Source organism: Hydra vulgaris, chromosome 01, assembly GCF_038396675.1.
Source record: "Hydra vulgaris chromosome 01, alternate assembly HydraT2T_AEP".
NCBI lineage: Eukaryota > Metazoa > Cnidaria > Hydrozoa > Anthoathecata > Hydridae > Hydra > Hydra vulgaris.
The window spans coordinates 55,878,306-55,904,537 of record NC_088920.1 but is presented as its reverse complement, the minus strand read 5'-3'; the positions used below and the strand labels follow the sequence as shown (position 1 = coordinate 55,904,537).

The following is a 26,232-nucleotide window of genomic DNA, read 5'->3' as shown; positions in this document are numbered from 1 at the left end:
TTGTTAATCCAGTGATATTTTATTATATCGCATATATTTAGAGCTATTACAAGATAATTTAAAAAAATTTCTGTTTTTCAATGCACCCTACTACCGTAGATCATTTTTTGTGAAATTTATGTCAGGGAAAATATTGTTGCTAAAGGCGTTGCTGTAAATAAAATAATAAACTACTTGTATTAAATTCTAATTTTGAAGACTTTACCTAGGGTTTTGCTAAAAATTATTACGAAAAAGTGAATCTAGTGTGATTTTAAAATCAAATAAGCATTGTTTTTAAGAGTTGCTTTTTTAAATGTTATTTACTATTGGAACCTCTTAAAAAATTAAAACAAAACTTTGTTTCAAAAAAAAAAGACAAAAAAATTAATTTGGCTTCGAATATAAAAAGTTTAAAACTTAATCTCCGCTGTATAAATACATCATGTTATATAATAATTGATATAAAAGTTATTTTAAATAATTTTGCGCCTGATGTTTACAACAATGTAAAATTATCATAATTAACTCTTAGTGTAAAATTATCACAAATTAAATCCAGTCTTCTTCTTTTAAAAGAAGAAAATTGGATTAAAGCTTATCCATGACGTGTAGACTGGATTGAAACAATCCATAACAAAATCCACTTTCTAGTTCGATCCAATAAAGAGAAGGGAAAAGTATACTAAAGTATATAAACGAGGATCTTTATAAATATTATCATCTACGATATAGATCCTGATAACTATACTGAGAAATAAATTATGACACCAAACCACCTAATAATAAGTCTACTGTTTCTAAATATTTTCAACACAATATTTTTAAAGCAGAATTTTAAACTTTGTCAATTAATACAGTACTTGACTTAATTGAAGCATTAAACAAACTTAACTTGAACGACGTAAACAATTTTCATACCAAAATCTAACATCAGATAAACAAAATAATTTTTTTTCAGGCTTATCTTAAATGATAATGTACCTCTTTAAAAAAAGTAAAAACTTACTATACTTATGCTTGATGTTGGAGGACCATCTTTATTTTGCACTTATAAAGCACAATATAATAAAAAATTTAACTTTATGATAGTAAACTTGGTTTAAATATAAACATATCAGTACCATTGAATGTCTAATTGGTATATAATTTAAACCAGCTGGGGCAGCTAGTTTTTTATCTCCTGATTGCGTATCAGACAGATCGTTGCGTTGGTTTGACAAGGTTTTAACTGACATTTTTTCCAAAATGGAGATTATGACTTTATTGTACTATTAGTATCACAACAAACAATATAAACTAAAATTTATTGCGATCCAGCGTAAAATAAGCAAACTACCAATAACAGGTTAGGGTAAATCCTAACTGCAGACTCTTCCAAATTTTTTTTAGTTAAATATATTATGATAGAGAATTTCATGCTCATCAAAAATCATATAAACACATTGATCTCAATATCAACGTATATTATTCCAGTTAGACGTTGATGTAAAAATAAAAATATCAAACAAACGCTAATATTCGCTATTTCTTATAACGTTACATTGCACAACAAATTGTACTGGTTTCTATCAGAGTTGAAATAACTACTAAAAACAAAAATTAATGGCTTTTATTAGGTAAAACTCTTTTTTAAATTTAATAATGACAATTCAGTCTTCTCTTATACTTACCGTTGATCTAAGTAAATTTTGCTCCGCATATCCTTAACTGTCAGTCAATGTAAGGACATTTAACAACAGTCAGTCATGCATGTTTATTACCTGTCGCTTATTGTTTTTTAAGTTATGATTTTGTAAGGAAAAATATTTTGCAATCTTATTTTGATTGTCAATTCAAATTATAACTTATAGTTTGAAACTTAATCAATAAGAATTCCCTGAGTTTTGCATAATTTATTTAATTTCCTGACTTAAGAAGGATGTTCAAGTTGCTGGTCACCCTGATTATTTATAAATAATAAAAGTAAATTTATTGAAAAGCATTATATTATTATTTACAGATTAAAAATCTAAATAGGGTGGGGAGGAGTAATATTTCAGTGTAGGTTGACTTGGGCTAGGTGTAAGTACAGAATCGATTGCTCTCTGAAGGTTTTTACAACATTTTCTTTTTTGTTAGACTCATCTACTTCCTCGTGCTTTGGTTGCATATTGACTATCTTTTTTATAGGTTTTGTTTTGTCAACAGGATAAAGACCACTACCATTAAAACCACTTTTTAGGAGTTTGTTATCTATCTTACTGACAAGAGCTTTTAGTGAAGTTGGAAATACAGATTTGTCAACATTTTCATGTCTGCTTCTCTTAACCAATTTTTAAGGATTTTCTTCCAATGGGATTTCAATGGAGCAAAAAAACCAAAATCAAGAGGTTGTAATGCATGACTTGTGATCGGAGGTAAGCAAAGTAAAATTATATGATTGTCCAGAGCCTTTTTTTCAGTAGAATTTGTTATATGGCTATTGTGTCCATCACACAGCAGCAACACAGGCTTTTCATAATCCTTCACATGTATAATAAACATGTCGATCCAACTTTCAAAAATATAGTCTCCATCCAACTGTATTTTGTTACACCATACATTGCATTTTCTGGTTCATTTTGACACCATGCATCATAAAGGTGGATGGCTTTGTTGACGACAAAGGGAGGTAGACACTGACCATTTGCTGACCCACAAAACAGTACAGTATGCATGGATTTACCACATGATGGAGCAACGTAATAAGCTGTTTTCGATGTTTTACGAACAAAGATTTTTCCTGCTGTAGGATCTGTACGTAAACCTGTTTCATCTAAATTAAATATGCAATGTGGTCTATCAAATAAATTATTATCGTTTAATGTCTTCTCATATAGCTCAAAAAAATCTGTCAATGTTTTTAGAGAAAGATTATTAGCTTTTTCTTTTGTCAAAAGTTCAGGTTTTCTTTTTCCAAGAACTACATTCCATCTTTTTTCAAAAGACATGCACCAGTCTTGCCCTGGCTTGTCATCTTTGAATGGAGTTTTTTTGCCAGTAAATGTTATATAGGATTTAATCATCAGTTAGATATCTTCTCTATCTTGCGGAAAACCCTTATCAGCTAAGTACCTCAGGGCTTCTACTAGAAGATTTTATTTAAAACAAACCCACGACGCTTCCAATTCTTTTGTCTGTATAATGTCCCATAAGGAATTCCGGAAGACTTTGATACACTCTATACTGACTCTCCTTCTTTAATAAGCTGCACGGCAGCCATAAATTTGCTGTGATCATATGTACCAATAGTCTTGCGTTGGTATTCACAAGACATAAAAATTTATTTCAGTCTTATTATTTTATCTAAAATATTTTGAAACAAACTTTAATTATATAAAGTCTATAATTTAGTTATAAAGTAAAGAGGAATACAAAAATAAAATATAAAACATTTAGATAGGAGTTTAAATTTTACCTTAGCCGTTCAGGGAAAACAAATTTGAACTATGATCTTAATATAAATATTTCAGAAGCATTATATAAAATTATTATATATAACTGAAAAATGTATAATACTATATTAAAAAGCAAAAGTGAGCATTAGTGTATATTTGAATGTCGTGTAGCTTATGATTTTGTAATAAAATACTATAATGTTAGTAAGATTTTATATATTTTATATATAATATATATATAATATATAAAATCCTACTGACGTTATAGTATTTTATTACAAAATCATATAATAATAGTGGGGTAAAATGGATATGTAATATATCCATTTTACCCCACTATTATTTTACCAGTATATCCATTTTACCCCGTTTTAGATTTTTGTTTGTTTATATATATGGGTTAAAGAACTTATAAATTAAATTTTACATATTGTTACATCATGGTCCAACTAATAAATATACATCATCAAACTTCCATAAGTAATATACTGAAGTCTGCAGACAAAAGTTTTAAAACATAGTGTTTTTTATATTTTTTTTCAAAACAACATGCTTTACATATTACCTATTCATTTAAATCAAATATAAAGATTGTTAACGCAAAAAAAATAGAAGCCAATTATGTGTAGAAACTGTTATTAATTTTCAAGTTTTAGAATTATGTATAAATAACTTACTCCATGGATACTTATTGAATATATCCATACTACCCCAACAATCCATATTACCCCACCCTGCCCTACATTTCAAAGGAGGGTATAAGTTTTAATTCGTCTAATGTCTGGTTGAAAAAGCTTTTAAGAATTTTTATTGTTGTTTTACGCGATGAATCTGAATATATAACTTACAGAAGAACATAAAATATATACGTAAATGTTTTTAATTGCAATCAAAGTTTTTAAAAATAATAAAGTAAGTTTTATTTTTATAGTGTAAAAAAAATGTAACTATTTATGTAATTGGTTACATTTTTTATGTAACTAATTCTTTCAATCATTTTTCAAAAAGACCACAAAGCTTAAATGTAACTAGGTATTTCACTCATTTTTCAAAAAGAAGACAAAATTTTGCCTAATGTTATAAAAGAAATGCAAAATACACTTATAAAGCGTATTTATTATTATGAACTTAAAATAAAGAGTGTTCATGTTCCGAGACCTGCTCACTCCGTTTTTGGTAATGTAATGACGTTTTCTTTCAACGCACCAAAATAAATACCATTTTGTAAACAAACCTAGCAATTTTGTTTGCCAGAAGTAAAATCTGAGTGTGACCAATGTGTTGTAAAGTAAGTAGTTTTATTATTCTCTAGAGACAAAGTTTACATAAGTTAACTTTGTCTTTAGTTTAGAGAAATTTTTTGTTAATCAAATAAGCTTTTATAAGGTCAAATTTTTTTTTTTTTTTTTTAATTTAAGTTTACAATGTTAGTCGTGTTACATAATTCATAAGCCGTAATACATAAACATAAGTCGTAATACAATTACGCAAATAATACAATTCAGCGTACTGACAATATAAAGCTAGGTTTCCAAAAGAAGATCATAAGGATCTTATCATCGGAACCTTAAAAAGTAATGTTTATAACGTATATATATAAAATAAAATATATACATATATATATATATACGCACATACACATACATATATATATATATACATATATATATATATATATATATATATATATATATATATATATATATATATATATATATATATATATATATATATATATATATATGTAAAACATATATATATATTTATATATGTAAAACATATATATATATACATATATATACACACACACACACATACAGTATTGGACAAAACATTTGCAACCAACATCGAACAATGCTAAAAAGTGTTCCTAATTTTACATGTCTTAAAAACAGAAACGAACTTTACTACCACAACAAAAATTTCAGGAGTCAAGAGTCATAGCATGCCATCACATGAGCAATCAGCTGTCAGGTGACAGCACACAGGCAGAATTTCGTTGACAAGTGCCATTTTGCAGCGGACAAAACAAGTGCAACTTTTTTGGTTTGTTTCATTTTCTTAAGTCTGATCAGTGTCAACGTCACAGAAGTTTATTAATAATTAAAGCAAGTATCCAGAAGTTTCCAGAAGCATGCAGAAGCTTCCAGAAGTTTCCAGAAGAAGCATCTGGAAGCATCAAGTAGCATCCAGAAATATCCAGAAACATTCAGAAGCATCCAGACGCATCCAGAAGCTTCCAGAAGCATCAAAAAGAAGCATCTAGAATCTTTCAGAACAGGTTCACACAGGTTCATTTTACTTTATAAGAGACATGTAAATCGACATGTAATTCAGTCAGTATATGGAAATCAATCAGTCAGTCTTTTCAAGACGGTTTATCGAAGTGAGTTTTATCAAAGTGTTTTATCGAAGAACATTAATACAAGAAGTGAAATACAACAAGTGTTTCATTACATCAATACAGTCCACATCCAACCAAGACGTTGTGTTCCACAGAGCATTATTGTATCATCACAAGGTAAATGTAATACGGTAAGCTTTGAGAAGCGTGATTATTTATTTTTATTATTTTTATAACTTCAAGAGCAAAAATGGCTCCCGACAGTCTTGGATTGAATCTAAGAAAGAAAACTATTGGCGATTACGTAAGTGGAATGTCACAAAAAAGTATTTGTGATAAATATCGCGTGAAAAAATGGACCGTATCAAGACTATGTTCCAAATATTGTTCTACGGGCAAGTTGGCAGCAGATAACAAAGGTGGAAGACCGCGTTCCACCACTTCTAAAGAGGATTCTATGATCGCCAGATTCGTCTAGAAAGATCCATGGATATCATCAGTCAAGATACAAAAGCAATTAGAGCTGCCTGTATAGGACCGAACAATCATACGACGTGCTGTTGAAGCCGGATTGTTTTCTCGACGCCCTGCAAAGAAACCGCTGATTTCACTAAAAAACCAGAAGAAAAGACTCCTGTTTGCGACATCTCATATTGACTGGAATATGCAGAAATGGCGAACTGTCCTGTTCAGTGATGAATCGAAGTTTAACATCATTGGGAGCGATGACATTTGTCGTGTACGTCGACCGGCCGGAACACGCCTCGATTTACGTTGCTGCCATAAGACCGTGAAGCAATGTAATGGTCTGGGGTGTTTTTCTGCTAACGGTCTAGGTCCAATACATCGAAACGATGGAATAATGGACCGTTTCATGTATAAAAATATCCTGAATGATGTTATGTTACCTCATGCTAAATGGAATCTGCCAATAAAATCGGTTTTTCAGCAGGACAACGATCCGAAACACACTGCAAAAGTAGTCAAGCAGTGGTTTCAAGACAACCACTTGTCGGTGATGGATTGGCTGCCTCAATCTCCGGATCTCAACCCTATCGAGAACCTGTGGGAGATCGTCAACCGCAGAATTAATCGTGAAGGTGTTCGTAATAAGGATCAACTGTTTGAACAAATCCAAAAGACCTGGGCAGTGATTTCACAAATTTTTATTGATCACCTGATCGAATCTATGCCTCGAAGATGTAAAGCTGTGATCAACAACAAAGGATTCGCCACAAAATATTGATAGCGAAATACAGCTTGGTCAACATTTTGTCGAGTTGCACTTGTTTTGTCCAGAAAGAAATCAACTTTTTTAAATACTTTTGATTAATTTATTAGGTTTCGTGTACAATTAATGAACTTTGTGATGAATAAAACTTAAAGAACTTTGTCCCAAACAGTTACATAGTTATTTCTCTAAATTGAAAAAGTGCAGCACTTTTAAACAAAGGAACTAAATTAGCATTATTTGGTTGCACTCGTTTTGTCCGATACTGTATATATATATATATATATATATATATATATATATATATATATATATATATATATATATATATATATATATATATATATATATATATATATATATATATATATATATACATATAAGATTTAACGTATTTACATTATGCAAAGATGCAACACATTTTAATATATAATAAGCTGAAGATTTAACAAATACATTTTACATTTATTTTTAGTAGAATTTTAGAATGTTGTCCATAGAGAGAATTAATTTTTTTAACTGAATTTTAAAAACAGGAAGAGTAATGGAAGGATCAAAGTTTTGGTAATACTATTTTATTCCAAAGATGGGGTGCACGATATTAAATACAAAATTGATTGAACTTAGTTCTACGAAAAGGTTCACTTAAAAAACTAAAATTTCCTAATGTGTATTTATTTATTGGTTTTAAAAAAAAAAGGTCGTTAAAAACAAATAAAGATAAATCGTTTTTCCATATATATAAAAGTAAAACATAAGACATTAAATACGTTCAGTTTATAAACATCTAAAACCTTCATATAATCAAAAAAATATATTTGAATGTGAAAAGCGATCCGCATAATTAACTACGCGGATTGCATGTTTCTGACGGCGATAAAGATGTTGTAATTTACTTTTATCCGTACTTCCCCAGGCGATGATTGCATAATTTATATAATTGTGTATAAATGAATAATAGAGTTGGGTTAGGTTTTTTTTGTTTAGATAATTTCGGGCTTTGTATAAAATGCCAATGTTTTTAGAAATTTTTGTGTTTATATGATCAATATGTTTTCTCCAAGTAATATTCTCATCAAAATAAACACCTAAGAATTTTATAACGGTATCTCTTTTTATTATCGTTTCATCAATATAAATTTGAGGCATATTACTTGGTAAAAAACGTTTTTTTGCGCAGGAGTGAAAGATAATCCATTTTGTTTTGTTAATATTTAAAGTTAATTTATTAGCTTTGAACCAATTAGAAATGAGATTAAGTTCTTTGTTTGTAGTTGAAAAGAGTTCGTAAACATCAGTATGGGATAAGAAAAGATTAGTATCATCAGCGAACATTATATTTTTCAATTTGGAAGCATTGTTTAAGTCGTTTACATAGATTAAAAATAGTAGTGGTCCGAGAATAGAACCTTGTGGAACACCACAGGTTATGCTCAGGGGTTCACTTTGCTGAACATCATTACTATACACAAGTTGTTTTCGATTTGTTAAATAGCTTTTAAACCATTTTAAAATTTTATTGTTTAAACCATAATGTTTAATTTTTTTGATTAAAATTCGGTGATCGACCGTATCAAAAGCTTTTGATAGGTCAATAAAAACACCTAGTGTATATTGAGATTTTTCAAAAGATTCAGAGATGTTATGTATAAATTGAATAATGGCATGTTCAGTTAAAGGTGTTAGGTGTTACGTTAACATGTGATTACATTTTATTTCTAACTTTTGCATTTAAAAAATGATTTAAGATTTTTTCTTGTCTGTTTACATTACCTTGCAAATATAAAGTGCAAATTTTCTAAACTAGATAGAAGACCATAAAATTATATAATTGCATACATACATATTATTAAGCATAATCCCTTATAACATTTTAAAGTTACGTTATGTATTGTTACGTAAACGGAATTCCTTACGTTACGTGCAAAATGTCCGTTATTTTTACGTAACCGAAACGTAACATTGTAACGTAACGCTACGTGAAAAGTGTTACGTAACAACAAGTAACATTTTGACCTAATGATACGTAACATTGTAATCTAATGTATTCATCTATATAATTTTTTTTTTCATGTTTGCAAAAATAGATGTATAGAGAGAACGCTACTATATATAGAGAGATGTTTAGAGAGAAAGAGAAAAGTGAAGTGAAGTCAGAGAGTGTAGACAGATATTTCTCAGAAAGTGCAAGTATACACATAATTGGGTATTGTGATTTATCCTCCTCCGGCTAATTGCCATATAGAGGCCATATACCCGGGCCAGCGAAGACAAGTTCAGCTCACCAAGTATCATCACCAGCATTGCTGACCAAGAGTAAGTGAATTTAGGAAGAACGAAGTAAGTTAGAGTGAAAGTCACACGAAGTCGAGTTAGAAAGATCGCATAGAGCAAGTGGACAGATATTGCACGAGGTGTTAGAATGTGCAATTTAAACTGTACACATAATTGGCATAAGCTAATTATTGTACATAATATTTTAATTAACATCATAAAAAAGCACACTTGATATTTCTGGGGATAATGCCCTACTAGCTAATCCGAGAAAGCCACCTACATGGGGTGATAGTGGACACATGTAGGTGTCCAGAAATGGGAGTTTTGAAATCCATTTATTACGTCCGAGAAAAAAAAATCAACTTTAAGTTGAAAATTTTCCAATTTTTTTACTGTTCGATTATTTACTAAACAAGCCATAAAATTGAAATGGATCATTGGAACTTCATGAAATATTATCGTGTTGTACCTATATAGTATGGCTATCAATGTATAAAGTTTCATGCAGATATCTTGCTTGGTTATAAAGTTATAAGCCAAAACGTTTTACAAAATCATACATTTTGACAGTGTTGGTACCAAAAGTTTTTAGTTTTGGTAAAAAAGTTTTATCTGATTGCCCTAAATTTTTGTGTGCATACTCTACAGGTTATAAGCAACAAGTTTTATTAACACTGTTTTGGAATTAGGACCATTGCTGAAAAACTGTGACCACAAAATCATTTAAAACCACAAAATCTCCTAATAATATGGATTATTAAATTTTTGAGTGAAATGACCAACTCTGGGGAAAATTTTTGAAGTATTTGCTACCCTGAGCAGTTATCTATGTAAAATATAAGGAAATGCATGTACACATAACACAATTTGGGGGTTTAGCAAAATAAGTAGATTTTAAAATAGTAGATCTTTTAAGTAATTCGCTCTTTTCATTATGTCCGTATGAATTTCATTTAGAAAAAGCATTTACAGAGGCCATAAAAATTGAGCTATCGAGTTTAAAAATGAACCCAATGTGAGCAATAGACTAAGGAACATTTGTGTAAATTTTGGTTGAAATCTGACGGGTAGTTTTTGAGACAGACAACTTTTACCGAAAAAAGAAATGTGCGGCATTCCCTACTTTTTTGTTTAAGCGATTTTACAGGTTAATCCATAAAAAAATCATTTGTTATTGTTTTCAAAACTTGCATTTTATTGCATTTGGAATTAATTTCTTTCTTCAACAAAACTACAATTATCAAGGTAAGATTCTTTTTTTACATTTTCAACTGCTGAGGAAAGTTTTTGGTCTATGATGTTTAAGATGGAAATGTTTTTTAGCGGAAAAAGTAGGAAGTGGTAAAATGTATTGTATTTAATTGAGTGTCGTGTGCACTTTTATTAAAAAAAAAATGATATCAAAGAAAAAGGTGCACACTTTAAAAATAATATTTATTTAATAGATGTATTCCATATTTGTTGTTAAAAAAGTAGAGTGTGCACTATACTCATATGCAAACTATACTATATAAAATACTGTAAGATGACAAGTGGGTAAATGAACTAAAGGGAGAGTAGATATGAAAATAGTTTACTTTTATATCAAAACTATTTTAATCCTAATAAATATATTTTAAAGCTCTGAAATTAAATTAATTTATTTTAAATATTGTGACAAAGCATTGCTTAAGTTTTAGACCAACCTCCAAATAAAAGATTCACCCTCACTTTTGTGACCGTTCATATTTCTGCATTCAGGTAAAGTTTCGATTCGTTTCAATTGCATATATTGTCAATAACATCAATTATATTATGGCTTATAAGTCTAAAAACTTTTGCCTGTTTTTTTTTTAATTCTTTTCATTTGCACAACTAAGTTTAAATTTCAAGACTGATAAAAATATTTGAATAATGTTGCATTTCCAGGAGACTAAGCAATTTCTCAGAATGCCAAATCATGCAAGAGGTCACGAGGAGAACAAAAAAATTGTCTGTCTAACTTGCCTTAAAAAGTGCACCAGGCAAATAACTTCATTCCAAGCGGAGCGTTTGTCAAAAATCTATGGCAACTTTGACTTGGGTGATGCAAGAGTGCCTAAAGGAATATGTGATACATGCCGGGCAATCATGAAGAAGCGAGATGAAGGCAAAGAAGTTATTCTACCATCACTGTATGAATTCAAGTATATCCGTGTCAGATTGGAAAATCGTGGCGAAAACTGTGACTATCTCATCTGCAGGATTGGGCTTCTAAAGCTGAATGAGAAACATCCGCTAGATGTTTCTTGAGCTGATGAGAAAGGGCCCACTGTGCGCTGCAACGATTGTCTGAGTCCAATCGGGAAAGGCCTTCCACACAATTGTAACCAATCCATATTTCGTGAAAACTTCAAAGGACTAGCTGCTTAAGATGAGAAAGTTGCAGAACAGATTGCTGCAAAGGTGATTGCAAGCAAAACAGCTTCATCAAAAGGCACTGTAAGGCTATTAAAACCATCTGGAGGACCACCTCTTCCTGTGACTCCAGGTGCTTCATTTATTAATGAATACCTCAAGTAATGTTACATTGACACGGCAAATATTTTTATTCAAGAAGAATTTTTCTTCTCAATAATTTAGTAATTGGAAAAATGTTTCATAAGTCAATTTGTAATTTAAGGGCCAAGTGGAGCTATACCAAAAACCATCCCTCCTGCTTTGAAGACACAAGACATGGTTAATGTTCAGCTCAACACAGGTTTATCTAACGTGGGAATGATGAAATTGGCAAGAGTAGTAAACCAGACTTCAGGCACAAAGCTTGTTGAGCCGAATTTCAACAAACATTTTCTGGCTGCTGGTCGAAAACTGAGTGATTTTTTTACCCACTCAAATATAAAGGCTTCTGAAGCAAAAGGTGAAATTGGTTCAGATCACACTGTTGCCCACAGTAAAAACATAACTGGCCTTATTGGCATAATCAGCACACCTCAAAATGTATCAACTGAGTGAATTATAAAAATTGGAATCGATGGTGGCAAGGAATTTCTGAAGTTTTGTTTGGGAGTCATCGACAGAGCAACAAAAGAGTCCCCACCTCAAAAGTGTCTCTTGACTGACAGGCTTGCAAAAGAAACGGGTGTAAAGCGCCAGATGCTTTTGGCAGTTGCAGAAGAGCTTCCCAAGACTTATGAGAATGTCCGCCAAATTTGGTTGCTCATTCAAGTCGATAGAGTGAAGGTCATTGTTGCTTGTGACTTGAAACTGGCCAACACTCTTTGTGGGCTTCAAGCTCACTCAAGCTCTCACCCTTGCTCTTGGTGTGACATTGATTTCACAAATCTAGAGAACGCTTGGATCACTCAGAGAGAGCTATAAAATGGCCATTTCCTCTTAACATGAAACTGAGTCTCTATCATGGAGGCATGTTTGAAGAAAACGATTGTCGCAAACTTCTTCGGAATGTGGGTAGGCTTCAACAGTTGGCAGAAGCTAAGTCGGCTTTCCAAGTTTTTGGATTCATCGAAGCGCTAAGGAAGTTTGATGCTGTAATGAAAAGCTGCTTTAGATCAGACCTTGAGGATGACTTTTTAGACAAAATCCAACAATTTCAAGACTCATAACTTGCCATTCCGAATGCTAGTGTTACACCCAAGATCCATGTGTTATTTCACCACATCAAAGACTTTGTGAACCGCTACATAGCACCGCTTGGAATTTACAGCGAACAGATAGTTGAAGCAGCTCATCAAGACTTTTCTCATCATTGGCAACAATACAAACGACTCCCATCTCATCCAGAATACGCTCTTAGACTTAAAAACCGCCTTGTGGACTACAGCAGCAAGCACCTTTAATAGTCTTGCTCTGCCGAAAATGCCACATTTTATAATTCTAAATTTGTGCAGCCTATTTTAGAACTGTTTAATTAAATTAGAAAGTAGGTGTTTCTTGAATCAAGAAAAAAAAGCTAAATTGTGATTTAGAGTAAATTGTTAAGTTATCAATTTAATAAGAAAATAAAATTTTTGAGTTAAAAGCTTTCGCCTCTAATATTTGAGTTTTCTTCAACTCTTCAATTCAACTATTTCAGGTGACTTACCTGATTAAAATTCAAGTTTTATTGCATCTAAAAGTTTTTTTCTGCTTTGAACCTTTACTAAAACCCCAAGGTGCATGAAGAGAAAGCCTTAAAATTAACTTATTAGGCAAAACCCCCCAATTTGTGTTATGTGCACATGTATTCCATGATATTTTACAATCTAATTTTATTTTTTAGTTTTTCATGCAAAAAAAGCCATGGTTACTTATTGATTTTCCATTTTGAACCTATACTGCATAGAAAATGTACACAAAAAAGGCCTATTTGATGAAAATCTAAAAACTGACCTAAAAGTTGCAATTTTTTGATATTTTTCAATGGGCTCTATAATTTTTTATATTGATTGGTGCTCAGGGTAGTAAAAAATGAAAAATGGACCCCTCAGTTGGTCATTTTCATTGAAAATTGATTTGCCAATTTTATAAGGAAATTTTGGGGCTCGAAATGATTTTGTGGCTACAGTTTTTTAGCAAATGGTCTAATTCCAAAACTCTAATAACAAAAGTTGTTGCCTATCGCCTATAGAGTATACATACAAAAATTCACGGCAATCAGACAAAATTTTTTACCAAAACTAAAAAACTTTTGGTACTAACACTGTCAAAATGTATGATTTTGCAAAACGTTTTGGCCTATAACTTTATAACCAAGCGAGATATCTGCATAAAACTTTATATATTGATAGCCATACTATATAGGAACAACACAATAAAATTTCATGAAGTTCCAATGATTTCAATTTTATGGCTTGTTTAGTAAATAATCGAACAGTAAAAAAATTGGGAAATTTTCAACTTAAAATTGATTTTTTTTTCTCGGACGTAATAGATGGATTTCAAAACTCCCATTTCTGTACACCTACATGTGTCCATTTTTTTTTTTTTTTATTACAAAAAATATCCACTCTTATATATCCAATCTTATTTTTTTTTTTTTTTCTTTTATTACAAAATAATAAATATTTACAATTTTTTCTTTAAAATTACATTAACTCGGGTTTTCAATAGTTTTACAATATATAGTTTTTACAAATGTTCGTAAATATATACATTTTCTATTTGTTATTTATTTTATTATATATTTTTTGTATTTTTGATTTTTTTGTGTTTTTTGGTTTTATATTTTTTTGTATTTTTTGTTTTTTATTTTTTTGACGTTGTGCGGAAAGAAATCGAGAGTTTAGATTAGGTTAAAAAAAGGAGAAATTCCAAAATACGTTAAAGAAAGATTCATAAGGAAAAAAAGATTTATATCAAAACAAATTAAAAGGAATTAGAGGTCTTTTACACAAACATGACGTTACGAACACTATAGATAAACACTTATGTGTTAAAATAATATTTCATAAAATAAGGGCTGGCACTGATTTTCTAATCATATATAATAATAAGTTTGTTGTATAACAGGGAAGGAAATCTTTACTAAACATACAAGGAGCTGTAGTTTTATTTTAGCTCATATGTTTAGTTTCAGATTTCCTTTCTCAACATGATAGAAAACATTTTTAATACAAAAATACTCACAGAAAATGTCCGCGGTGTTTCTACGGACATGATAATTATATTTTAAGGTAATAATATTCCTGATGTTCCTGATTATTACCCTGATCACTGCCATTGGGTCAATTTTTATGTTACTAAACATGTAGTGGCATCTACTGTTCCGTATTGCACTCATAATGGTTTCAGTGAGTGTCAACAGCAGCTGCAAAGTGGGGTTTTTCTCCAATAAATTCGCTGTTTCAATCGAGAAAATCGAATTTATCGGAGAAAAATTGTTTCAGAATGTCAAGGAGTTATATACATGTTTAAAATACTCCCAAATTTCAACAGAAGGAGGACAGTAGGCAAAGATATGGATGCTGTCCTCGATTTTACCACAAGTTTTGCATTTGTTATTTTTGACGATCTGTTACTGTGTGCTTTGGCTAGCAAGGCCGCAGAAGATAAACTATTGTATAAAAAACGAAAGAGGATGTTTTGAGTCGGTCCGCAAGCGTGGGAGGTGTATTTTTTTTTCCAAATTTGGGTCCACGGCATTGTTGTTTTTGTTGAACCGTTCCAGAAAAGTTCTGCTGGCACGACTGTCTTTTTGTTTTTTGCCACTTCTAAGTAAAAATTTTTTGTTGTTTTTAGGAGGATGTTAAAAAGGGACTCGTTTTTGCCTAATATTTCGATTGTTGTTTTGTAGTACTGAGAAAAAACCGGAATACATAACAATCTAAAAAAAATTTGGGTCATTATCACATAAGAAATTTTGTTTTCAGAAAATATTGAGATTTACCTTGCACTCAAAGCCAAGTAATTGTTGTCCCAGTGTTTTGGAAAATTGTTCTGCTTTAAAAAGTTCCAGCTTTGGTTTTGGTTCGTAAGTTTTATAAGTGAACTCGCCACCCAATACTTTGAAAAGTAGTAATAGTCGTGAGCTTTGTCCTCTTCGTATTCTTTCAGTTGAAAGAGTGTTTTGAGGCGAAGTGCAAGACTTTGATCCTTCGGTGATAAAATTCCGAGACCCCCGCTTTTGACGGGTAAAAAAAGTGTCTCTCTTTTGACCGGATTGAAATTGGTCTTTTGCCACAGATTTTCGAAAATGGCTCTGTGCAGTCGTTTTATTGCCCATTCGGGAACGGGCAGCACGTTTGCCAGAAACCACACTTTTGACATTGCTAACTGAACCACTTGCTTTTTCAAACAGTTTTATTTTTTCGAAAAAAAAGCGGACTGATTTTACGTTCCTGGCAAAAAAGTTTAAATCGTCTGCGAACTGCTGCAATTAAAGGGGTTTCGGTGTTCCTGGTAGTGAGAAACCCTCTATTCTGCTATTCGCTCTGACCACCAAAGCAAGAGCTTCGGCAACAAAAACGTACAGCGGAAGAGTGAGGGGTCACCTTGTCTGACTCCTCTTTCCATAGGAAAGAAGACCGACAAAAAACCGCAATTCAAAACAGATGCCGAAACTTCTGAATACAGGGTGTTAACAAAGGATACAAAATTTTCTTCGAGATTGAATTTTTGGAGAATTTGCAATAGAAACGCACGATCGACTTTGTCAAACGTTTTTTCTTGGTCTATAGATAAGATGAAACTAGATAGATTTTTAAATTCTGCGTAATCTATAAGATCACGGACTAAATGTAAATTTGAGAATATTGTTCTACCTGGGGTTCCGCAAGTTTGATTTGGTTCTATAATTTTCCCCATTACTTTTGCAAGTCTTAGGGTCAGCGCTTTTGTGATTATTTTGTAATCAGCGCCAATTAAGGATATGGGCCTCCAGTTTTTGCATTCGGTAAGATCTCCTTGTTTGGGAATCAGTGAATCAATTGATTTTTTCATAGAGTGGCTGGTATTTTTTTCTACGAATAATATTTCGGTGGCAAGTTCTTCAAACTCTTTTTCTGAAGTGTGCCAAAAGGTTTTTTTAAAATTCAGCTGGAAGTCCGTCATAGACCGGAGATTTTCTGTTTCCACTATCACCCCATGTAGGTGGCTATTTTGGGTTAGCTAGAAGGGTACTATCCCCTAAAATGTCAAGTGGTAACATTTGAAATTTTAGGGGATTACATTTAATATAATATGCAAGAAGCATGAGATTGTCAAAATTGATATTATAAACACATTTTGGATTGTGGGGTAATAAAAACATAAGAATTGTTGCACTTGTATATATGTCCGTATATATATTTATATGTATATATATATATATATATATATATATATATATATATATATATATATATATATATATATATATATATATATATATATATATATATATATATATATATATATATATATATATATATATATATATATATATATATATATACGGACCCGTAACGTGAAAACTTTTAGAAAAAAGGCAGATTATAATTGTAAATATAAATTTTTCTTATTTTTACATTTAAAAGTTGTTTGAAATAAAGAGAATTTGCAAATAAAGGGGGATCAATCGCACCTGATTACCCTCCTTCCTCCTCCTCATATATATTTCAAATTTCATATAAAATTTATTGATGACGATCAGAAAAAAGCATTTAATTCAGAAGTTTATTATAACGAAAAAAATAATTAACATAGTAATAATATAATCTGTGTACATTTTGCCTCTAATTACTGTCTTTGGTAAACGAAATATCATCGTTGCAAATATCATCAAAGGCGTTACTGTCAGAATTATCATTATCAATAGATTCAGGTGCAATAATAGCCTTCTTTGGTGTTGACTAGGTATGCCTATTAGTCTGGCTTCTGCCTTGATTACTGCGCGTTTTGCATGCATTGGCATTCGTTTTAATTGATCCCCGAGCGCCTCTGCCACCTTATGGACGTTAATGCGTTTTTGCGATCTTAGCTGCAGAGAATCTTCAAAATATAAAAATAAAATCTACATCTTTAAAGGAATAGAATCGATAAAAAAAAAAAAAAACATTTATCCAATTATATAATTATTGAAATCACATTAGCACAACAATATAACTTTTTTTGACAAAATAAACAAATTTAGCGGCAAAACACCTTGAAAAATGCCCCAAATTGTCCCCAAATTATTTGACTTTGAGCGCAAGGTAAATCTCAATATTTTGTAAAAAAAAAATTTTAATGTGATTATAATGTTCCAATTTCTTTTTTAGATTAGATTATTGTGTATTCTGGTTTTTTCGTATTTGTTGTTTAAAATAAAATAAAGTTTCGCAAAATTTAGTCAAAAAAATAAAACTTTATTGCGTATTTGCCCATAGTTATTTTTTTCTTAAATCTTTTTTTTTAAAACAACATTTATGAAAAAACCGGAATACATAACAATCTAAAAAAAATTTGGGTCATTATCACATAAGAAATTTTGTTTTCAGAAAATATTGAGATTTACCTTGCACTCAAAGCCAAGTAATTTGGAAACAATTTAGCGCATTTTCCGGGGTTTTTTCTGCTTGAGCACAAGTTAAATGTCAATATTTTTAGAATTTTTTTTTTGTAATCGTATTTTTTTCATATTTGCTCCATATTGGCTTTCTTGTGTATTTTCGTTTTATAATAAAAAATTTTTTGAACACCCCTAATGTCTAGTTTAAAACCGAAAAATTCAAGCATAATTTTAACTATCATTGCTAATTGTATATGTATAAATGTATTTCTAATTAGGAGTCGTTCATTAAGTACGTACGCTTTTATTTCAATCCTTCTTCCCCTCCCCCTTTTTAGTACCCTCCACCTCAATAAAAGAATCTACGCTTTTAACGTACCTACCTTTTTTTTAGTTAAGTGTCTTCTTTTATAATTTTGATATACGCTTGTTTTAGTACCCTCCACCTCAATAAAAGAACCTACGCTCTTAACGTACCTACCTTTTTTTTAGTTTAGTGTCTTCTTTTATAATTTTGATATACGCTTTTTTTAGTACCCTCCACCTCAATAAAAGAACCTACACTCTTAACGTACCTACCTTTTTTTTAGTTTAGTGTCTTCTTTCTTTTATAATTGATCCCCTCCCCCCCCCCCCCAAATCGTATTTACACCATTTACAGATATAAATATATGGTACAGGCGCAATGGAGTATTCATACATCAACTGTGTATTGTTTCATGTACCTCAAAATAATACTTTTCTACCGCATTAAAATCTAAGTTTTAATCAAAGAAGTTGCATAAAAAACGTGAGTATTAAAAATGTTATATGCCGTCTTCGAATTTATTAACGATTTACGGCGTTTATAAGACTTAAAAAAAGTTTCCTTTTAAATCAAACCCACTAGCAATCTGATTTTGCTATTTTATAACAAACAGAAATTATTTGAGATTTTTAAATAAAAATAAAATAAGTACAAATATAGTAACTAGATGTTACGTATTAATTAAAATTAATTTGTACGTAAAATTGCTGTCATTAGGTTAACCTAATTTCAGCATGTTTTCCACCGATTGCACCCTCTAACATCGTGTGCAATTTCTGTCCGCTTTTCTTTATTCTATCTTTCTAACCCGACTTCTTCTATCTTTCATTCTAACATATCTTCGTTCTTCCAAAACTCACTCTACTCTTGGCCGTAGAGCGGTAATGACGCTCCCCTACTAGGGGCTGAACATGTCTCTGCGTGCCATGGTATAGTGGTCTCCGTATGGCAATTAGCTGGAGGAGAATAAACCACCATACCAATATAGTAACTAGATTAGTTCTTTTTGAATATGTCTTATGCTAGTGTTACAAGTAAAGTAGAGGTGCTACGTACTAATCTGATAAATACGCTAGCAATGTCAAAAGTGTGGTTTCTAGCAAACGTTTTGCCCACTCCCGAGTGGGTAATAGTAGTGTGCATCGAGCCATTTTCGAAAATCTGTGGCAAAAGACCAATTTCAACCCGGTCAAACGAGAGACACTTTTCTTACCCGTCAAAAGCGGGGGTCTCGGAATTTTATCACCGAAGGAGCAAAGTCTTGCGATCCGCCTCAAAACGCTCTTTCAAATAAAAGAACGCGAAGAGGACAAAACTCACAATTCTTACTACTTTTCAAAGTATTGGGTGGCAAGTTCACTTGTTAAATATACTAAGCAAAACGAAAGCTGGAATTTTTTAAGGCAAAACACGTTTCCAAAACACTGGGACAACAAAATGTCTCAGTACTACAAAACTACAATTGATATCGTAGATAAATACGGGTCCCTCTTTAACATCCCCCTAAAATCAACAAAAAATTTTTACTTAGAAGTGGCAAAACACAAAAAGACAGTCGTGCCAGCAGAACTTTTCTGGAACAGTTCAACAAAAACAACAATGCCGTGGACCCAAATTTGGAAAAGAAATTTTACCTCCCACGCATACGGACCGACTCAAAACATCCTCTTACGATTTCTCCATAACAGCTTACCCTCTGCTGCCTTGCTTGTCAAAAGCACAAGGCAACAGATCGTTAAAAACAACAAATGTAAAACTTGCGGTAAAATTGAGGACAACCTGCACATCTTTGCCTACTGTCCTCCTTCTGTTACAATATGGGAATACTTTAAACATGTATATAACTCCTTGACATCCCAAAACAACTTTTCTCCAATAAATTGCATCTTCTCGATTGAGACTGCGAATTTATCGGAGAAAAACCCTACCTCGCAGCTGCTGTTGACAGTCACTCAAACCATTATGAGTGAAATATGGAACAGCAGATGCCACCATATGTATAAAAATTCAAATATTGACCCAACGGCAGTGATCAGGATAATTACCAAAAACATCAGGAATATTATTACTTTAAAATATAATTATCATGTCCGTAGAAACACCACGGACATTTTCTGTCAACTTTTTTGTATTAAAAACGTTTTTTGTGAAATAGAGAACGGGAACCTGAAACTAAACATATGAGCCAAACAAACACACTGGCTCGTAGAAAGAACTAAATGTTTAGTTGAGTGTTCCCGGGTCCATTAGACATAGAATTTTTTTACAACAAAAGTATTGTTATTTATGATTAAACAATCACTGCCAGCCCTTAGGTTTTTTAGATATATTTTATTATTTGCATTTTTTTTCTGTAGATTTCGTAACGTGATGATTTGTGTTAAAGTCCCGTAGTTTTTTTAGTATTAATCAATAAAATCTTTCTTTACTAAATATACTTAAATAATCTTTACCAACTTCATTATTAAAATTCTTCCATATTCTCTATTTCTTTCCGCACATAGGCTCAAAAAAACAAAACAAAAAACACAAAAAAATATAAAAATAAAAATACAAAAAAATAAAAAACTTAAAAACACAAAAAAATAAAAATACAAAAAACCAAACAAAAATTAAAAAATGTATGTATATATATATATAAACACGACTTTGTTTTTAAAATATTGGCATATTAACTAATAACCTTTTTAAAATAGATCAAAGTAAATTAAATGTAAAAAGCCTGTTTTTTTCTTTTGCTTTCTTGTAATATAAAAGAGAAATATAGAAGTGTATCATAAAAATATTTATAAAAGGAAAAATATATAACGTTAAACGATTTGTAAACTTATTGTAAATATGCGTATTTATTATGCAGAGATAGTAAAGACAATTGTAAATATTTATTATTTTGTAATAAAAAAAAAAAAAAAAAAGATGTGCTACGTGAACGCGTTGTTGAGTTTCGAACTCGTTTGGAATTTTCTAGAGTCAGCAATTTAAAATTTATCTCAGAGAAAGCCAAGGAACTTAGCGAGAAAATAGCAGCAAAGATTGGAAGGAGCAAAACTGACAATACCACTTACCACAGAGATGGTAGAAGGATCGCGGTTCTTAAATCAATCAATGATGCTAATAACCTTTCGATGGAGCAGATTGAAATAAATGAATGTGAGAAACCCGTTATATACAAGCGAAGAGAAGAACAAGGTTTTTTAATAACAATTAAGTGCGACCTTACTGTCACCGATGCTGAACTTTCCGATAAACTTGCTACTTACACTGATACAATTTACTCAATCAAACATACAACATACGACTTTGATCAAACTATCGAGGATGGTCGGAGACTGTTTCGAGTGAAGCTAAACACAATGGTAAAGTTTTTACCACACTATATCGAAATCAATGGTATGAGAATTATTCTAAACTTTGCCGGAAAAGAATTTTATTGTAACAACTGCCAAAGCAAACATATACCAAGGAATGCATGTGTTCCACCAACTAACAAAGATGAAATAAAAAAGATAACAACAGTAGAAAACCCTATCGAATTCACGTTCGGTCAGAGTGTCATTGATAATAAAGGCAAAGCACCCGTATTTAATTTTATTTCACCATTACATAAACCAACACCAGTTATGACAACGCCAAGAGGTGAGGTAAAAAACTCAATTTATTCTTTAAATAAAAATAACTCTATTATTAATTTAGAAAAGCAACTTAACTTGAGCTTACCGGATGATATGAAAAAAAAAATTAAAAATATACAACACGAAAACGAAAACGCCTTCGACGAAGCAAGACGTTTGGAAAAAGAAAAGTTAAAACGTTTGCATCCGATCGAAAATCTTGTTATAGTTGATGATCAGTTTATGGAATTTAAATCAAAAACGAGTCGGAGAAAGGTGAAAGAAAAAGACGATTTAATTGAGAAAAGTGATGTTGAGGAGGGAGAAATATCTAGCGATGATAATTTTGAAAACAACGACGAGGACGATGTTTCAATGGACCAAACAAACGATAAGGCAAATAGCTAGATGACGTAATAAAATACAATACATACACATATAATAATTACATATATAATAATTACATATCTATAAGCCGATATCTCAAACTGGCGACCCATATCACTTCTCAACACCGACTACAAAATACTTACCAAAATAATCTCAAACCGTTTAGCAAATATATTACCGTCAATCATCAAAGAAGATCAAACCGCATGCATCCCCCACAGATCCATTTACGAAAACCTTGCATACACTAGAGACGTTATTTACATCGCCAACAAAAACAATTTAGATGCTTTCATCGTATCCATCGATCAAATAAAAGCTTTTGACCGCGTCGACAGAAATTTCTTGTATGACTGCCTATTTAATTTTGGTTTTAGCATGCAATTTATAAACCTAATCAAAACACTGTACTATGACATAAGTTCACATCTAAAAATAAACGGTTTCCTATCAGAAAAAATAGACATACACAGGGGAGTACGACAAGGATGTCCTCTTTCAATAACACTCTACGTTCTGCGAGGTTTTTGCAGGATACATCCGTAAAAATACCGAAATAAAGGGAATAACTCTACACAACAAAGAGACAAAGCTCCAACAATACGCCGACGACACAAACTTTTACCTCTCTTCAGACAACTCTATAAAAGCTCTAGACAACGCCCTAAATGTATACAAACTAGCCACAGGAGCAAAACTAAATACTACCAAATGCCAAGGCCTTTGGCTCGGAATGAACAGATCTCGGATAAAAGAAAATTTCCTCAATTTTTCCTGGCACAGCAACACTCTCCTCTAGGTATAACCTTCTCAAACACAAGTAACTACATAAACCGTCAATGGGATGAGAGTATTAACATCATTAGCAAAAAAATTGTTAGCTGGAAGCGTTTCAAGTTATCCATAAAAGGTAAAGCTATCATAATAAATCAAACTCTTTTATACAGCTTATGGCATTTAGCCTTCACAATACCCATTCCTTCTGACAAAAAAATCGAAATAATTGAAGGTAAAATAGAAAGTTTTCTATGGAATAACAGCACCGTAAAAACCCCTAAGCAAACATCAAAACTTCCGATAGACCAGGGAGGTTTAAATATAGTCGACGTCAAGAAAAAACTCGAATCTTTACAGCTGAGCTGGATCTCAAAGTTGTGTAACAAAAACAAAAACGGTGCCTGGAAAGACTCAGCTTCCTACATACTTAATCAATACCGAAACGCTAATCAAGGAAACCTTGTCCTTCTCACATCACACTCATATGATTCTTTAAAAACTCTACCTCCGTATTACCAACAAACAATGAAAAGTTGGAAGAAATTCTACTTAAAACACAATAACCATAAGAATCTCACCATCGAAGAAGTGCTAATGCAACCAATATTTTTTAACCCATACATACGCAACAAAAACCAAACTATGAAACTAACTCCAGAATCCATAAATAATAACATAATCATGCTAGGGGACATATCAAAAGTATTTGTCCAGGGCTTTCTGGAAAGCCAAGTTATTGGTATACAACAACGCCTCTTAACAACCATAATAAATTCATTACCACCCCAATGGAAAAACATCATAAACACCCAAAGTCAAAGCTTCGACTACAACAAAACGTCGTTGTGCATTAGCACCAAAAACAACCGTCGAATACGATTCCTTGACTTAACTCCTAAAGCAATTTACAACAGTTCCCTAAATAACAACGATAAAAGTACACCCAATAATTTTTACAGATGGAAGGACATTTTCAACAGTATGAATAATACCTCAACAAAAGAATGGGCCCATTTGTTTATATCCATACACAAAAATGAAAGCAACAGTAAAGCCGATGAAATAAAGTATAAACTAATACATTTTGCACTGCCCACCAATACACTGTTTAAAAAAAGAGGCCATATAACAGACGATCTCTGCCCACAATGTATGAAAGAATCAGAAAACATACAACACATGATGTTTAAGTGTGAAAAAGTTCAACCCTTAGTAAAATACACTTTAGCCCTCATTCACAAAATATACCCATACCTAATACCTCTTAAAAACACTTTCAAATCACTACTTTTCTTTTCATCAACTTTTATAAATAAATTTTATATTGGAAAACTAATAACTAACGAACTATTATACATAATATATTGCAATAGAATGAGGTCGTTCCACGACAAAAAAATTTACCCCAGAAGGACGCTCATGCTGGAATTCCAAGGCAAAATTAAAAGAATTTTGTCAGACGAATTCCAAATTTCTATTATTAATAATGAAAAGATTTCTTTTCTACAAGAATGCAAAAGTTTTTTTTTTTTTTCTTTTTTTTCGTAAGTTTTTGTTTACATTTGACGTAATATATATAAATTACATATTTTTTTCAAATACAAACAAGGCTTCTAAAAGAAGATCAAATGATCTTATCGTCAGAAGCCTTTTACAAAACAGAGTACATAAAGTATTATAAAAACGCCTTTTTACAATAAGAGAACGTAAAAAATTAACATAAAAATATTAAAATAGTACTTAGATAAATAGAAACAAATTGTCAACAAGTATAAAACAAAGATTGAACATACATTTCAAAATTATTATATATCATAAGACAAATTAAAAATATTCTAAGATATTTTCAATAGAGAGAATGAGATCTTTTAATTTAATTTTAAAAACAGAATAAGTTAGGGGTAAGCCGAAGTTAGGCAAAATAATTTTGTTCCAGAGATGAGCTGCACGATAAGTGATACAGAATTGATTGAACTTTGTTCGACAGAGTGGTTTATTTAAATAGTTATTATTCCTCATGTTAAACTTGCTTAAAGGTTTCAAAATAAAAAGGTCTTTAAAAATTAAAGGAGATAAATCATACTTCCACATATAAACAAAAGATAAATTTTTATATACGTTTAGTTTATAAACATTGAGGATTTTCATTTGATTGAAAAATATTGAGGAATTTGAGAACCGATCCGCAAAATTAATTACACGGATCGCATGTTTCTGACGGCGATGGAGACATTGTAACTTGCTTTGATCAGTACTACCCCAGGCAATAATTCCATAACTTATATAACTATGAATAAAAGAATAATAAAGTTTAGTTAAATTATTTTTATCTAAATGAGTACGCGCCTTATATAGAATTCCAATACTTTTTGAAACTTTCGAGCAGACATAGTTAATATGATGTTTCCATGTGATGTTCTCGTCAATGAAAACCCCCAGGTATTTAGTTACAGAATCTCTTTTTATTTCATTATGGTCGTTAAAAATTTTTGGTAAATTTTGGGGTAGAGAACGTTTTTTGGAGAGCGGGTGGAAAAAAATCCATTTTGTTTTGTTTACATTTAATGTTAATTTGTTACTTTTAAACCATTTAGATATGTTTTGAAGTTCTTTGTTCATAACGGAGAATAGTAGGTAGATGTCACTGTTAGATAGAAATAAGTTTATGTCATCAGCAAACATAATACTTAGAAGATTTGATGCTTTATGCAAGTCGTTGATATATATTAAGAACAAAAGAGGGCCTAAGATGGAACCTTGCGGAACACCACAGGAAACATTTAAAAACTGTGTATGATTAAGATCATTACAAGAAACAAATTGTTTTCTGTTGGATAAATAACTTTGAAACCATTTACTAACTCTTTCATTTATTCCGTAATAATTAAGTTTATAAAGTAAAATATCATGATCCACAGTATCAAATGCTTTTGAAAGATCGATAAAAATTCCTAATGTAAATTGAGATTTT

At 31.3% G+C, this 26,232-nt stretch overlaps 1 protein-coding gene across 1 annotated transcript in view; it reads right to left on the bottom strand.

Annotated features, from left to right (window-relative positions):
• Positions 1-366: 366 nt before the first annotated feature.
• LOC136075453 (uncharacterized) overlaps positions 367-26,232 on the bottom strand; it is a 40,580-nt gene continuing 14,714 nt past the window's right edge. Inside the window, exon 3 of the mRNA XM_065788709.1 lies at positions 367-1,568. The gene's annotated coding sequence lies outside the window, so the exon portion shown is untranslated. The remainder of the gene's footprint in view (positions 1,569-26,232) is intronic.